We start from the raw sequence: 5,294 nt of genomic DNA on the forward strand, positions 1-5,294 counted from the left end.
GGGTGGTATTTTGAGGTAGTATTGGCATTCCATGAGCTTATGCTGTTCTCTGCTCCCTTAGGAACAGTTGGCTGCGAGTGTTATAGAAAGTGAGGAAGACATGCTTGAAACATTTGTGTGCGTGCTTCCTAATGTGACTGATTATGGTCATTTGGGCAAATAAACAAGGAACAGGGTTTAGGAAACCTCTGTCTTCTAAAACTTGGACCTGTGAGGCAAAGAGTGAAAAAGAGTAGAGAACTCTTAAGAAAAAATTAGTGTGATCTTGGACACTCTGCCAGTAAAATATTCATGCTCGTTTGAGTCTCATGGAATTCTAACCTACCAGACTTTGTACATGCAGTGCTTTAAAGTGAAGGGATGGTGTCTTCATCTAGAAGAGGAGTTACTCAGCTCCAAACCCAATGGACCTACATTAGACACACAGACATTGTGAGCTAACATTTACAAGAACTACAATGTACCTTAAACCTGCAAATGATCAACACAGCTGAATTATTTCAAACAGCATCGATCACTACAAATTGTTCAAGGCAGTTATGCAAGCCCAGGGTAGATGGAGATCTTTGTCAGTCTTTTATATCCTCTTTTCTCACAGTTAAACTCAAAATGACTCCCCTAAAATCGGAAGGACTCTCTCCAGGTGGATGAGAAAGTGACAATTATTCTTTCAGACTGTGGGAGAGAGGTCTTAGAGAACACTGTGGAAACTCCTGGAGAAAGCGGTGTGTGCATGGCTGAGGGACAGGGCAACTTTGTGTCTTCTGTAAAGTAAGCTTATGTTTAAGTTTCAGTTTAAAAGGGATCAATGGTAAAAATGTGGAAACTTTTTTTAATGTGTTACTGTTGTTAAAACTAATTTTTGATGCCCTGTCTCCTTCCAGGGTATTTCTGTCTTCTCATTATCCTGGTCTTCCTTCTTATCAGTCAGAAAATCTTATCAGTCGGAATTCTGCCTCTCTTCCTACCAATCAACAGATGTTTGAGTTGCCCATTTCGGAAAACTTAATTTATGAACAGAAGAAACAAGGAGCCCATGTATAACTCAGTTTTTGCAAAGCCTCTTTTACTAGCTCCACTTTCTGTTTCTGCGTTGTTCTTTACTACTCAGAAGTGACTTGTTCTAAAGTTCTGAATGTCTTCTCTGTCCTTCCTTTTTACTTTTCCAATTCCTCTAACTTTCCTACAATTTCTTCCCCTTCCCTCGGGAGACAGCGGAACGAGGAGCAGAAGTTGATGATATAGAAAAGAAATGTCTGTGATATAGCTATAGTTATTCCATCCTTATTTTTTCTATGTTCTGTTTAGCCCATCACCATAGCCATGATCATTATCATCGTCATGATCATCATTCATGTTTGATGTATGTATGTTGAAGTGCAGGCACACAGTCGCTGTGACATACATGTGAAAGGAAGAGAGCAAATTTCAGCTGTTTCTCTCCTTCCACTGTTGGGTCCAGGGATGGACCTTGGGTCATTAGTCTTGCATTATAAGCTTCCTTACACAGTGAGCCACCTCACAGGTTCTTGCTCAACTTCTAGTGAACGTTGGACTCCTTTTATTAAAAAGACACAACATATACTTAAATTCTTCAAAGCAAACCAAGAACATCTCTAAGGGTCAGACAAGCCATGAGGTCTTCAGAAAGAAGTGTCTTGCTTCTGATGCCGCTTTGGGATCCTCCCTGCCCCACTGGTCTCTGCTCTAGACACTACTGTGCATCACCAGAAGAGCACAAATTCTTAGTATATACACAATGGGGATTGAAGAATTTTTGGATAAAGGGATATATGTAATATTTAATGTTTCAAAGGTCATAGTCACCCTTTGAAGCTATTCAGCTCCATTCTAAGGTGAACACATCTTGTGTTCAATGAAAACTGAAGTTTAAATAATTTAAATGATCTGCTTGTATTCCCTTCATTCGCTATTCTCCAAATTTTTGAAGTTAAAATAACTTAACTAGTAAATGCAGACAAACAGACCAAGCCATCAGTTTTAATTTGAGGACTGCAGTTTCCGTAAAGGATGAGATCACTGTTAGGTATTTCATATGGTGACATGGAGTTTCCTCTATTTTGATGAGAGTTGAGTTCATTCTTAAATGGGTATCTTTAAGCATAAGAGACCCTGAGACTTCTTAAGGCCTTTAATTATCCTAAACCATAAGGAAGGAGAAAGAGATGGCATTATGTAAAAGGAGTAAATACTTAGCTTGTTGGCTTTTCAGGACCTTATCTGCTCATGTCTCTCCCCAATCCCCATGTCTGAGGGGCTGACAACCAGGTTTTCTCTCCTGTACTGCCTTACATTCTCAGTTGTCTGTACCTAGGAAGGATCATGAAAGACTCGATATTATGGGCATCCCTAAAGGGAGGGTAGCAGCAAGGGATAGACATAATCTTCCAAGAGAAATAAAAGGTTTTTTTGCACCTGGCAGAGTCTTGGCACAGATAGACCCAATAAAGCCAAAACCCTCAGTCTAAAATGGAAGCTAGGCTGCTCAAAGTTTCACACCAGTGACCTCTAGCATTTGTTTATACAAAGCCACCAATCTTCCTCCCTTCAGTGGAAACTGTCTTCCACAAACAACAAACACCCAGAGTCCACCCCCTCAGAGCACTCACTGACCACATTATGATTTTCACCTGCCAGTGCTTTTGCTGGCTTTGAAGCTACAAAGAGCCTTGACAAAGAATAAAAACGAAGGAGCCAGCTTCCTCTGAGGCTTTCACCAACATTGTCGCTCTCAGAACTGGAGCCAACCAAGTCATCTACAAGCACCGAAATGACTGCATCATTTGAACAGCAGAAAATTGAGCAGGGAAATTGCATTCTAAAGCCAAGGAACAAAGCCCAGAATCAAAGGCTCTTACGTAAAAATGAATTCCGTTCAATCTCAGTTTTTCATTTATCTTTTTTGTTGTCTTTGGGCTGTGTTCCCAGCCAGATATGCATACTAGGAAGTTTGCTGCAAGTCAATTTGAAATCTAGAAGAAAAAGCAGCCATATAACTTGAAGATATGGTTGTTGCCACGGAAGTTGACTTTTTAAAAAAAAAAAAAGCAACAACTTATGGCAAGGACTAAAAGCATTTGTATTAGTACAAACAGTTCCCAATTTATGAATAGATTGTGGGCCAAAAGTTTGTCTCTAAGTCAGTTGCTTGTGATTTGGAGAATGTTTACCCAAAGGAATAGTTGTAGGTGGTTGCTGTAGACAGTGTTTGTCATGAAAGATTGTGTCATACAGAGTTAGATATTTGAGGCAGGGTCTCTCAGACCGAACTTGACAGTAGAATAGTGATAAATGACATTGCACACAGAGAGCAAACATAAAGAATCTCCCTGGTGTGTTAGTGTGGGTACGAGATTTGGAGAAATATCCTTTCTGAATCAAAATAAACATACATGCTTCTTCCTGGTTGCTGCCACCGCAGAGAGCCCATGGGCAGCACCCCGCGAGCAAACTTGAGCCTCGGGACCACAGGTAAGACCAACTTGTCTGCTGCAAGAGAGCTGCCTGGTGAGATCGGGACACACAGAGGCAGAGTTCATCTAGGACCAGGCACGTCCTGTGTTTGCCGGAGGTCCCACGCCCGCGGATCCCAGCCGGAAGCAGCTCTCTGCTCCCAGACCCCTTGGGAAAGAGGCCTCACCGCCTGGTCAGGTGGGCACTCCTGAGGCTGCAGAGCGGAAGACACCACCAACACTGCCCACCCCTGCCCACATCCCTGGCCCAAGAGGAAACTGTATAAGGCCTCTGGGCTCCCGTGGGGGAGGGCCCAGGAGCGGCAGGACCCCTGCTTGAGACACCACCGGAACCTGAGGGAAACAGACCAGATAAACAGTTCTCTGCACCCAAATCCCATGGAAGGGAGAGCTAAACCTTCAGAGAGGCAGACAAGCCTGGGAAACCAGAGGAGACTGCTCTCTGCACACACATCTCGGACCCCAGAGGAAAAAGCCAAAGACCATCTGGAACCCTGGTGCACTGAAGCTCCCGGAAGGGGCGGCACAGGTCTTCCTGGTTGCTGCCGCCGCAGAGAGCCCATGGGCAGCAGACCGCGAGCAAACTTGAGCCTCAGGACCACAGGTAAGACCAACTTTTCTGCTGCAAGACAGCTGCCTGGTGAACTCAAGACACAGGCCCACAGGAACAGCTGAAGACCTATACAGAGGAAAAACTACACGCCCTAAAACAGAACACTCTGTCCCCATAACTGACTGAAAGAGAGGAAAACAGGTCTACAGCACTCCTGACACACAAGCTTATTGGACAGTCTAGCCACTGTCAGAAATAGCAGAACAAAGTAACACTAGAGATAATCTGATGGCGAGAGGCAAGCGCAGGAACCCAAGCAACAGAAACCAAGACTACTTGGCATCATCGGAGCCCAATTCTCCCACCAAAACAAACATGGAATATCCAAACACACCAGAAAAGCAAGATCTAGTTTCAAAATCATATTTGATCATGATGCTGGAGGACTTCAAGAAAGACGTGAAGAACTCCCTTAGGGAAACACAGGAAAACATTAATAAACAAGTAGAAGCCTATAGAGAGGAATCGCAAAAATCCCTGAAAGAATTCCAGGAAAACACAATCAAACAGTTGAAGGAATTAAAAATGGAAATAGAAGCAATCAAGAAAGAACACATGGAAACAACCCTGGATATAGAAAACCAAAAGAAGAGACAAGGAGCTGTAGATACAAGCTTCACCAACAGAATACAAGAGATGGAAGAGAGAATCTCAGGAGCAGAAGATTCCATAGAAATCATTGACTCAACTGTCAAAGATAATGTAAAGCAGAAAAAGCTACTGGTCCAAAACATACAGGAAATCCAGGACTCAATGAGAAGATCAAACCTAAGGATAATAGGTATAGAAGAGAGTGAAGACTCCCAGCTCAAAGGACCAGTAAATATCTTCAACAAAATCATAGAAGAAAACGTCCCTAATCTAAAAAAAGAGATACCCATAGGCATACAAGAAGCCTACAGAACTCCAAATAGATTGGACCAGAAAAGAAACACATCCCGTCACATAATAGTCAAAACACCAAACGCACAAAATAAAGAGAGAATATTAAAAGCAGTAAGGGAAAAAGGTCAAGTAACATATAAAGGCAGACCTATCAGAATCACACCAGACTTCTCGCCAGAAACTATGAAGGCCAGAAGATCCTGGACTGATGTTATACAGACCCTAAGAGAACACAAATGCCAGCCCAGGTTACTGTATCCTGCAAAACTCTCAATTAACATAGATGGAGAAACCAAGATATT

Source organism: Rattus norvegicus, chromosome 2 (assembly GCF_036323735.1).
Source record: "Rattus norvegicus strain BN/NHsdMcwi chromosome 2, GRCr8, whole genome shotgun sequence".
Taxonomy (NCBI): domain Eukaryota; kingdom Metazoa; phylum Chordata; class Mammalia; order Rodentia; family Muridae; genus Rattus; species Rattus norvegicus.